Here is a 12,156-nt window from a genome sequence, read left to right as displayed (position 1 = left end):
CGCCCCTCTTTCCTGCCTATGAAGGGGGTCGGACTCGATGATCTATTGAGGTCCCTTCCGACCCTAACATCTATGAATCTATGAATCCTCTAATTAAAGCACCCTCAGCGTCACATGTAGTCAGCGTCCCACACTTCAAAATGGCAGCAGGGGTGATTGAACTAAAACTAATTCAATGAACTGCTCTAATTAAAGCACCACCCCCCCACTTCACCCAGGAGCATGTGTATAGACACCCTTTATGACTAAAAACAGCAGATGGCAATGCTTTTGGTTGTGTGCTGACCATTGCTTATCATGCCAGCAGTGTCTGCTTGGTTTTTTTGTGCTCCCCTGTCTGTTTGTTGTGTCCATCTCTTAGGAAGACATGCTTGAAAGGGACCACCTGAGTCCTGGCCTCTAATCCCAGGCCTTTTTAAACAGCCATATCATAGACATTAAATCCAAAGGGGCCCACATAAATGTTCTCTCTGCAGTTCCCACCCACACCCCCTCAGCCACACAACCCCTCTAATAACCTACAATGAAATTATAATCTGTAATACAAAAAAACTTCAGTGCTTCAGTAAGTATGGTATGCCACAAGATGAGAGCAGGAGGGATTGAGGTTGCTGCCAATGCAGCAGCAGGGGATTTGCTAGATGAAGTAATCCAGATGGTCCTAGGAAGTGGTTCATGCCCCAGGCCACAGTGGAAGACATTTCATATTTTCTACACAGCTGGTAAAATCTGTGTACAGCATCTTTGTTATACACCTGTACAGAACCTAATACAAATAGTCCCTCTACCTGTAAAGGAGGATAAGAGGTATTGCATTGGCTACCACTTAACTGCAGTAACAAGGAAGCCATTGAACTAGTTGGGTTTTGGTTTGGTAAGTTTGGGTACTCATTCTTTAATTGTAAGCTCTTTGAGGTAAAACATTCTTTTAGTTAAGTATACAAGGTCTAGCAAAGCCATTCTCAAGGTTTTTAGACTCAACAAGCTTTAGTTCAAGCACCCCCCACTGCCATTTGAAGTGCAGGGATGCTGAATAGATGTGACACAGAGGCTGCTGGAGGGTGTTAATTAACTGGATTAATTGAGCCTGCTCCAACACATACTAATTAGCATGTTTCAGAGCAGACATCCTGGACACGTATAGGTGCCCAATGTCCTTTTTTCAAACAGTCTGTAAAACCAGAAATATAATATTGAGAAAAGCCCCAGGCAGAAACTCAAAGGGAAGGGAAAGATTCTTGACATGTTTGAAACACTGCTTCTCCATGCCCTATTACTTCTGAAACCAACTCAAAAAGCTCAGGCCAAATGACATTCCCAATCCAAATTCTAGTGTCTGTACCATTTTCCCATCTCAGTGCCTGAAACAGTTCTGACACTGCCAGTTTGAGACTTACAGCTATGCCTAAAATATATTTAAACAATAGAAAAGCGTAGAGTCTACCAGTCTAAATACTGGACTAGGAGCCAGGGACTCCTGAATTCTAGTCTCACCTTTGACACTCGGACCCTTTTGTCACCTTGGGCACTTCTCTGATCCTCCACTCTTTCATTTTCAAATCATATTTGCCATACACTTCAAATCAAAACAGAGGGACATGGAAACACTACTCGATCAAGACCTTTGTGTTGCTGGGGCTAGACTCTGCAGTTCCTTATTTAAGCAAATACACCCAATAACACCTCAATTGAGTAAGAACTTTCAGGACTGGGTTTTTCTAGTGCAGTTTGCCCATTTACATCCTCTTTCCCCCTGAAAAGGAAATCTCCTAGGAGTTTAGTCATTGAAACCTGCAAGAGGCAAAGAAAACATGAATGCCATCTTCCAAAACAAACGCTGCTAAATGTTTTCTCTCTTTGCATTTCAGCTTATGCCAAGATGTTTGGGAAGAAAGTCAAAATGGTAAGAACAGCAACTGTATATTTTGATTTTGATTTCTAAATCTAGTCATCATCGAGTATTTGAAAATTCTCTTCCTTATCAGACAACTAAGTTAACTCATGGTGGACTACTTTTTTCACCGGCCCTCCAGCTGGCTAGTGATCCTAACTTCTGGGAAATACATTTATGCAAATTATCCTTTGTGTGTTTTGCTTTGATCAGGAGGGCTTGAATGGAGGCCAATCTAATCCCCCTTTCCATCAAGAAGGCACTGCTGAGCTGAGTGAGGATCTCCTGGAAATAAATCCTTTACATGGAAAGAACTTCAGGAAATCAGCACCACAGGTACCCAAGAAATCCAAGAAGAGAGGTAAGACTCTTTTCAGTGTAGTGCCTGCCTCATTATTAGGTCGCTTTGATAGCAGATAACACTGCAAATGTGTTTCAGTGTTTGTATAAGGAGCTAGATACCCTCTAGCCACAGAAAAGTACAGCCTAGGTCACAACCACCCCGTTCTGTGCATCTCTGTAATGTACTTCCATTCTGGGGTCCACAAGTGAAAGAGAAGCTCAGTATGTACAGCCATCTAATCTTTGGGCTCTCTGCCATCTATTCCAAGTAGCATTCACACTAGACTTTCCTGTGATGTGGCCAGTGGTGCCATAGAAAATGGGCTGAAACCACCAAATTCATTTTCTATAAAAGCCACTGAAGAATCATTAGCTAGTAAACATGACTTTCTACGGACTTGAATTTTACTTGAACTTGTAACCCTAAGGTGAAAAAGCTGATCCAGCCACATGCAAGTCATAAATGTTCTCTCAAGAAGGATATCCAACTGGTAGTGCACTAACTCCAAATGCAAGAGAATGGCCTGTATCACCACAGGTTTCTCCTATCATTTGGAGCCAGTCCTCATTCTGCCTAGGGATATGGTGGCAGACCAGTTAAGACATCTCACTGTGGATCTGGAGGCATGAGTTCAAGTACACTCTGAACACAGGCCGAGGGTTGTCTCCAGCTGACCCACCTCTACATGGGTGTCTAGTCATTTGAGGAGGTCTGTGACAGACAGGTAGATGTGGTGCTAGCCTCCATGCTCCCTTGTACTGCACTAGCTTTGGAAACTGGCAAGCCTTAACAATAGTGGCCAGTAGGTTCATTCTCTCTATGCCCCAACTCTCCACCTATAAAAAGCTAATAATGGGAACACATGAATTGTAAAGGCTCTTTAACCAAGAAGGCTCAACCCTCATCACAACGCCCCAACACAGTGATTTATATCCTTAATATATGATAGTCTTTTAAAAGTAAAACAACAAAATAAACAACTTTAAAAAGCCCCAGAATGTGCAATCGTGGTTCATAGATTTCATAGACATTAAGGCTAGAAGGGACCTGACGAGATCATCAGGTCCAGCCCCCTGCCCAAGGGACAGGAAGTCAGCTGGGGTCAGATCACCCCAGCAAGATAAGCATTCAAGCATTTCTTAAAGGTATCTAGAGTACGTGCTTGCACCACTTCTGGGGGAGTCTATTTCAGACTCTAGAGACTCAGACAGTGAAGAACTTTTTCTTTGTGTCTAGTCTAAAATGGTCTTCCAACAGTTTGTGACTGTTAGACCTTGTCTTCCCTTGGGGTGCCCTGGGGAACAGACGTTCTCCCAGATCCTGATGCACACCCCTCATATACCTATATGCTGCCACCAAGTCGCCCCTGAGCCTTCACTTCTCCAAGCTGAAGAGTCCCATGCCTCTCAACCTCTACTCATAAGGCCTATTCTTTTGCCCTCTGATCATGTGCGTAGCTTTCCTCTGGACTCTCTCAAGTTTCTCCACGTCTTTTCTATAGTGTGGAGCCCAGAATTGGATGCAGTACTCCCAGCTGCAGCCTCACCAAGGTCGAGTAAAGCAGAAGGATGACTTCTTGGGTCTTACTTGAGATTCATTGATAGATGCAAACCACAGTTTTATTTGCTTTGCCAGCTGCGGCATTGCATTGGTGGCTCATGTCTCTCTTGTGGTCAATCATGACCTGCAAGTCCCTTTCAGTCATGGTGCTAGTGGGGCTAAGTGGTTGTGGGGCTAGATACACTTGGGTCTTCTTTTGGGTCTTTCTGAGTGCACCCCTTATGCCTGGAATCAGGACTCATTACCATGTGCATGCTATCTGCTTAGCAGCCTGGAGGTCCAATTAGGTTTTGGATACCAATGATTTCTCCCTTTTGGGAATGCAATTACCAGTAAATGAATGTTTTCATATACCCACATTCTTGTAAGTGAGCAAGCACAGTTATTTAAGGTTAGGAACAAGGTATTAACAAGATAGGTTTGTGCAAGAATCAGCCAGTGAGAAGCATACCAAAAATACTGCCATCCCATAACAACAAAAGAAGTGGACTTATCTTCAGAATTTGTCTTCATTTTGATCCTCTTATTAAGGTGTTGTCCCTAACTTGTCCACACACAAAACCTCTCACTTGATTTAAATAGAGTTTACATCCTGACTAACTGCCACATCTGAGCTGTAGGCTAATTTCTTGGTGATGCTACACTTGGATTGGTAAATCATTCTCTTTGCAGAGCAGACACAGCCTAAATAATCTGAAGGTTTATAGTCCTCAGATTCCCCTATCTGTCCCGAATACATAGACAAACTCTTCCACAATTCACTGCACAAAATCATGAAGCAGCTCATCTTCATGCTGACATGCCTGCTTACTGAGACATGCCTGCAGAAGTCTGAGGACACAAATGAGTGAGTGTAATGGCAATGAGGACATTAACTCAGGTGTGGCTTTGCAGAGTTGCTGCTCATCCTCAGGCTAGACATCCCCAGGCGGTTAATTCTTCATTGAAGATGTACAGGTTCCTGTGTCTCTATGCAATTCTCTGAAGGTCCATCACAGCACAATACAGTGGGCTGGACTGAACCCTGTGCACCAGGACCAGTGCCGCTCCCACCCAGAACTGTTTGCAGGGGTCAGCTTCGGGAGCCCTGTGCCACCTCTGTCCAGTCTCTCATGCAAGAATTGGGCTCTGGGGGCCCTGCACTGCATCCATGTTCCAGGATCAGGTCCCACACCACGCTGTGTGACTGACCTAGCACTCAGGGTCATGGCCTGCAGGGTTCCTCATGGACCCATGGGGGACCCTGCTCGGGGATCCTGGTTTTCTCCGATTCAAAAAAATCCCCAATATTCAGTTAAAAAAAAAAGTAACCCCAGATCCACATGTTTCCATGATTAAAGTGAAATACCACTAATGGTGTTTCAAATCAATCATGGAAAAATGTAGATTTGGAGTTGCTTTTTTAAACCAAAAACTGGGAATTTTTTAAAATTGGAGAAAACCAGGATCCCTGCAAGATGACACAGCACTGGAGGTTGGATCTGGCCCATGGACCAGGGGTTGAGCACCCCTGCCCTAGTACTCTGATCGAGGTAGCTAGTGGTGGCAGTATAGCGGTGTCAGTATGAGTGGTCACTCCTGAAGTTACTAGCCTTGCTGAGAAGCACGCTATAATTAGCCAGGATAAAGAGCCTCGCAAACATGGCTATACTGCTTCTGCTGGACAAGCTACCTTGGGGGGCTATGCAATGCACTGCGTTCTGCAAATGCACTGGTTCTCTCTCTTGTGACACCACATTCCCCTCCCTTTGCCCTCCAGGGTTCTTTACCAAGTCTCTGAGATCCATAACTGCACCCCACCCTGGTCCAAGTGGTATTTGTGCTGCCCAAGAGAACAAGTTAGAGCAATTAGTGTAAATGATTCTGGCATTGTCTCTTGATGATCCTTAAGTGAAAGCTGTGAGACAGTTATTAGAAAGCACTCTGCTACCCAAACAGACACCGCTGATAAAATAGGTCACCATAGGTTATCAGTCCATAATACCCCCATATATATTACACATCCTGTTGATGATTGGCAAGTCTTCTCCTTATTCCTAGGGTTTGAGAAAGCATTGCATTGGACTGGGGTGGGGCATTGTTAAAAGGAATAACTGTGACAGAGATCAAGTCTGAAGAAGTGCCCTGTGTGAAGAAGGACTGATGTGGCCGGTCACATGCTGGACTGTGTTTTCAAAGGCAGTTTCTGAATTAGTAATGAACTGTTGCACAGAACAATACTTGCATTTAGGCAACCAAACAGCATTTTCCTGTTCCCAACAGTTGGTCAGATTCCTCAGTTTGCTTATACAGCTCCACCGTTTTAAACATGCAAATGGCACTCACTGTTTTAGAGAATGGATTGAGGGTAATTTGAAAATTAGGCCTCAAGATTTCACTGACATTTTTGAGGGGAAAATGTTCAGTTTTTTCTGCCTTCTGCTGCAAATGCAATGGTAGAATTAAAAACAGTTTGAAAATTAATGTAATTGTGAATAACCAAGGCAGTAGTGTAGCTAAGTCAGGGTAACTAGAGCAACTCCCCTGGGCTCCAACTTGGGGGGTCAGGGGAGGGCAGAAAAAAACCCTCTGCCTCCGCAGGCACAAGATTGCACGGGCATCATAGAGACAACTGGAAGTCACTGCTGCCCCCAAGTATTGCAACTACCCTGGGCACCCGGCTGCACTTTTACACCTCTTAGCTAAGGGCTTGATCCTGTATTCAGAGCTGTCCTTATGTCCTTATCTTTGAAATACACGAGCACAAATGTCTGATTCATGGATTTGGTTATTAGATTGGAAGCCTTAATACATATTGGTAGAAAACAAATATGTCACCTCAATGCCAAGTATCCCATTGTTTAGAGCCAGTTGAGAATTTTCTGTCAAATTGATTTTCTCATTTTACACCTTCCCTAGGATAATCTCCGTTTTGCCAAATATCCTCAATTTTCTGTCAGGAAAATCAAAATAAAACCCTTTGGCTTGTTGAATGGAACAAGCAGATTTTATTGCAAGCCAGCTCAACATTAAACAGTACCTCTGAGGGCTGCCTTCTGGGAGCTGTAGTTCTGGTGCTTCTTATCCTCCTTTTCTTCTGAGGCTCAGGCTCAATGGCTGGACAGCAAACATTCAGGACAGAAACAAATTTTGAAATATTTGGTTTTTCTTTGGAATGGAAACTCTGGTCTGAGTTCCACTCTACTCCTGATAGTTCTGATATTAGAATTAGTCACATATCTGTTGTCGGCTGGACTTGTATAGTCAGCCAGATTCTAGTCTGAGTCGCATTAAATCAGAAGTAATTTAAGATAATGCAGTTACTCCTGATTTACACCACTGTAACATGATCAGAGATTTGTAACCTTATTTTACCTAACTGTCTTATACATATTAATCAGGTTCTGCTTTAATGAACAAAGTCACTAACACTACATGTTGAGTATAAATCTTCTGATAATTCACTTACCCAAATTTGTGCCCTCCTAAGTGTGGCTGCCTGCTTCATTTAATCCTAATGTCTCATTTAACAAGCTTGCACATTTTCAGCTCAAAATCTTGAGTATTCAAAAATAATTTCAGAAATATTAAGTATCTCAGAAGATACTTGGGGGAGGCAGAGATACTGAAGGGGGTGCTGCATCCCCCCCCCCTTTTCAAATTCGTGGATCTGCTCATGAATATCGTTATACTTTTATACCTCCCTATATAACCACTCTACTTACAGCATACTGTACAAGTATTTTCTTTTTCCAGTTTAGCATAATTCACTTGATAGTGACATAAGCTAAATCAGAAAGAGGCATTCTTATAACAGAATAAGAGTGTTGATATGGGGCATGTCTACACAAGACATTTACTGTGCAGCAGACTAATTAGCTCTGCAGTAAAAAGCTAGTGTCTCCACATGTGACACTATTAGGCCAGAGTAAAGTAATTAACTCTGCTGCTGGATAGTACTACTAAATACAAGTACTGTCGTGTAGCAGAATAGTTTACTCCACTGCAATGCATGTGTAGATGCTGACCAGACTGGCTAAGGCATGAGAGCACTACAGTGTGGGAGCTGCCAGCCAGCTAGCCCCACACTGTATCACCCTCATGTCCCAGCCAGCCCCTTCGCACCATGTTGAGCTGGGTCGGAGCAGCACCAGGCTGGCAGGCTAACTCCCCAGCTTCCTGCCAGCTGGGGCTGCGCTGCCCCAGCTCAACATGCTGTAGTCCTGGGTGCACATTCAATCACAATGCCCAGAAGCACTAAACTCTGGCATCTGAACTGCACCAGAGTTTATTCAGGCACATTAATTGCATATGTAGATGTGCCCATGGGCAGTTCCACAGGTACAACCAAAGCACTTTAAAATTGTACCTTTAAGTTAATGTGTCACAAAAATATTTTCTGTGTAGAAAAGCCTGCATCATCTTCCAGGCAGTTTCTTCCTGTCAGGTAATAAGGTGCCTTAAAGCACAGAGTCATGTATTAGATTTTTATCTACTGTGTTAACATTATTGTGCAAAGCATTGATATAATAGGCCAGGTTGCAGTACTGCAGGCAAGTACCTGGAAATTATAGTAGACTGCAAGCTGAATATGAGTCAGCAGTGTGCTTATGCTGCAGAAAAAATCTGGTAGCATAATGGGATGTATTAGCAGGAGTGTCACCTGCAAATCAAGGGAAGTGATTCTTCTACTGAATTCAGCATGGGAGAAGCCTCACCTGGGGTATTCTGTCCAGTTTTGGACAGCACGCTTCAGTACAGACATAGATAAATTGTAAAGGGTCTGATAGAGCACAATAAATATGATTAGTGGTCTAGAAAATATAACTTTTAAGAAAAAGTTGAAAGAACTGGGATTATTTAGTCTAGTAGAAAGAAGTTTAAGGGTGTATGTGATAAAAGTCTTCAACTACCTAAAGGGTGATTATAAGGAGGAGGATGATAGACTGTTCTCTTGAAAGCAGTGGAGACAGCACAAGAAGTAGCAGTTTTAAACTGCAACAAAGCAGGCATGTCTACAGGTGTCATTAGTGCACAGCAATAAAGTGCAGACCTTATTGCTCCACAGTTTCTTGCTCCCAGGAAGCTCCCAGGCACGTGGTTTATATGCACACATGGACCACAGCACACTGAGCTGGATCAAAGCAGCCCCAGCTGGCAGAGGGCCCCGGGGGTCAGCCTGCCAGCCCAGGACTACTCCCCTACTCAGCTCAACATGCTATGGAGCTGCTGGCTGGGGCACGAGGGTGCTTCAGCACGGGGCTACCTAGCAGGCAGCCCCTGCACTGAAGCACCCTTGTGCCCCAGCCAGCTGTGTTAATGTCCACACATGAGGTACTGCATATGAAAAAACTCTATAGTAGGGTATGACTTGTGTTTACAAGTCCTAACCTGCGGTGGAGTTTAGTAGTTTTGTGTGCCCAAACAGGGGCACATGTGTAGACACTGAGATTGTTACTGCACAGTTAATTAGTCAACCCTGCAGTAAACATCTCTTGTAGACATGGCCAGCAAACCTTTTTCTGTATAAGGGTGGTTAAACACTGGGGGAAGTAGTGGAAACTTCAGAGTTTTAAGTTTTGAAGAGCAGGTTAGCCAAACACTTATCTAGGATGGTTTAGACAGGACTAATCTTGAGCAGAGGGTTGAACGCCTGAGGTCCTTTTCATCCCTATTTTTCTATGATACTATGACGTAGTGTATGACAGTAGAATCCTGTATTAGGCATTCCATGTTACCCTTCTCAACGCCAGGCTCCTTTTCCCTTATCTCTTGAGTATGGGCTAATCCTCTGCAAGAATTTTCCACTCTCTCCATAGAGCTCACTAGGCTTTGGATCAGATCCCCTGACTCATTCACTCTTTGGAAATCAATCGAGGCTATGAATCCAGCCTTTAGCGGGCTGCTCAGCAGCCCGCTAACCCCGAAGAATAGGATCTTCCGAAGTATTCAGAACTGAATAAAGCTGCCTGCAACATTTTCATAGATAAAACGTTCATAGATAGAGAATGGCCTTTCAAACAGAAATTTTTTTTGGTGGGGGAGAAGGAGAATTTCATTTTTCACTCAACACTAATGTTTTTCACAGATTCCTTTTCTTACTCTTCCAACTTGTCCCCTTCCCCACTTCAATGGGGAAGAGGGAAACAAAGAAGGGAGGAGAAAACGGAAAAAACGAATACTTTTAGTTTTAAAAAATGGATCACGTGACTTAATTAAAGCAGTAAAAAATCTTGCGAATATTCAAATGCAATGAAAATTGTTGTTTCTTTTGTTTTGTTTTCTCTGGAAATATTTATGATTTTGCGACTGGTCTTTGTGTTGACGTAACTATGCTTCTACTGAAATGTGTCATACAAGCCCTTTTGAAAGTAGTGTAAAGAGCCATAGGCGTCAGGAACCCCAGCCCCAGGTGTCTATTTTGAGTGGGTGCATAAGTGGCAGCCACTACTAGCTCAGCTGCTGCAGCTGGCCCAGGTCCTGTTGCTGTCCAAGGCACAGCCCCTGGATGCTGTGCTTTTGCTGGTTGACTCTATGGGAACCAAGTTTGTCCGGAGTTTGAGTGCTTTAGAAAATCCCACTTGTATTCCACATGCAGCAAGTTGCTGGTGTGGGGAACAGCATGCTGTCCTGGGAATGACAGTAATTTTTCCTGTTTTAGTCCTGCCGCTCATAGGCTCGGCTTGCAGCTAGCCCATCCCCTAATGAGGGGTAAGCTTCTGAAGCTGTTGCTGCAGGCTCTGGGGAAGGAGGCAAAGGTAGTGATTGCCCTAAGAACCCGGGGGTGGCAGTGCCTGCTGAATGCAAGATGGTCTGCAGCTCCCTTCCTGCAACTGTGTAGTTAGCCATCAGTTAACTTACTCTGGCAAGGCTGATAAACTTTGTCTTGCTGTGACTAGTCTCTGCTGGATGCAACCTTGAAGGTCAGCTTAACCTTGGTAGTTGCTAATTGGTCATTTTGTCCTTGGCAGCCTATAATAGGCTGTGGAGGCTTTTAAATTAAACTCCAGAGAGTTGCAAAGTGCCAGTGAATTATAAATATTCAGTACATTTGTCTAACACTTGCAGTTACGCACTTTTCTTTTTCTTCCCTTTACATTGACTTCAAAGGAGAACAGAAGGGGTAAAACAGATTACCGTGCACATTAACTGTCTGTTCTATTCCATTTCAGCCTGCTTTTGGAAATACTGTGTTCAGAAAAAGTAGGTTTTTCACCCTTCAATCAATGGACCATTGTGGTGACAGAGGAATTTGACCCTGACAGAAGAATCTTCAACAGCTGAAGACCTTTCCACACAACTGCTTAATAAAGTAACTCTTTGACCATATTTGCCTTGCGTATAATATGTATTTAAAGGAGAAATGTAAAAATATTTTTATTTTAAATTATAATAAAAATAATTTTTGTACAAGCGAGGTTGTATACAAAGATTTCTTATACTACTTAGCACTTAGGAATCTTTGTGGGAAATGCCCAGCCCTTTTCACTGCCCTTGTAAGGGAGGGTTTAGAACAGGGGTGGCCAACCTGTGTGTGGGATGCCTGCCACAAGTGGGACAGGGAGTAGAAAAAAGAGCAGCAGATCAGGCTGGAGAAGGGGATCAGAATGGTATAGGGAGGGCAAAGAACTTTAATTTATGGCATACCAGGCAAAAAGCTAGCCCTACAGATTTAGAAAGAAATAGGGAACCAGAGTGTATCACTGTACTTTAACACTACCTCTTTAAATATGATTCCAATTCTGAAAATCCTGCAATAGCTGTGAGAATGAAAAAAGAATCATTTTATATTAAGCTATATCCCACCACCAGTTCAAAGCTCACTGTTGTTACTGGTCAAAACATTATTAGAATATTGTTTTGGTAAAATCTAAGGTTTGGGAAAACATTTTCAATTTTTCACTAGCAAAAACAACCACAACAGCATTCTTCCTTTGTTTCATGATTGACATTTTTAATTTTTTGTTTTGAACTTTTTCAGTAGATATGTTTTTCTCACAATAATGTGGGCATTGTGACTCTACAGTTTTTGTTGTAGAGAAAGGAAATATTAAAGGGATAAAGCCAACAGTGAGAAACTTCTATTTATACTCATTTCTAGTAAAGTTATCCCAAGATTGAATTTGGTCCCTTATATATTACATAGGAAAATTCATTTTAAATAAATCTAATTAACAAACTGCCACATTCAAGGCAATATGTAATCCCCAAATTTGATGTTAGGCACTATGGGTTCATCCAGTCAGGGCAGGGGTGGGAAAATTGCAGCCCATGGGCTGGATACAGCCCACCAGGCCATTCTATCTGGCCCTTGGGACCCCTAAAAAATTTAGAAAATATTTATCTGCTCCTGGCTGCCTGTCGAAGATGACAGGAGCCAGGG

At 43.0% G+C, this 12,156-nt stretch overlaps 1 long non-coding RNA gene across 1 annotated transcript in view; it reads left to right on the top strand.

The window, feature by feature from the left end:
* LOC102385511 overlaps positions 1–11,068 on the top strand; it is a 28,772-nt gene extending 17,704 nt beyond the window's left edge. Inside the window, exons 3-5 of the long non-coding RNA XR_324092.3 lie at positions 1,869–1,903; positions 2,105–2,252; positions 10,946–11,068. This is a non-coding gene — a long non-coding RNA (uncharacterized LOC102385511). The remainder of the gene's footprint in view (positions 1–1,868; positions 1,904–2,104; positions 2,253–10,945) is intronic.
* The last annotated feature ends 1,088 nt before the right edge of the window (positions 11,069–12,156 follow it).

Source organism: Alligator sinensis, unplaced genomic scaffold (genome assembly GCF_000455745.1).
Source record: "Alligator sinensis unplaced genomic scaffold, ASM45574v1 scaffold966_1, whole genome shotgun sequence".
In the NCBI taxonomy this organism is placed as follows: domain Eukaryota; kingdom Metazoa; phylum Chordata; order Crocodylia; family Alligatoridae; genus Alligator; species Alligator sinensis.
Note: the sequence above shows the minus strand (reverse complement) of the source record. Positions and strands in the feature narration are given on the sequence as shown.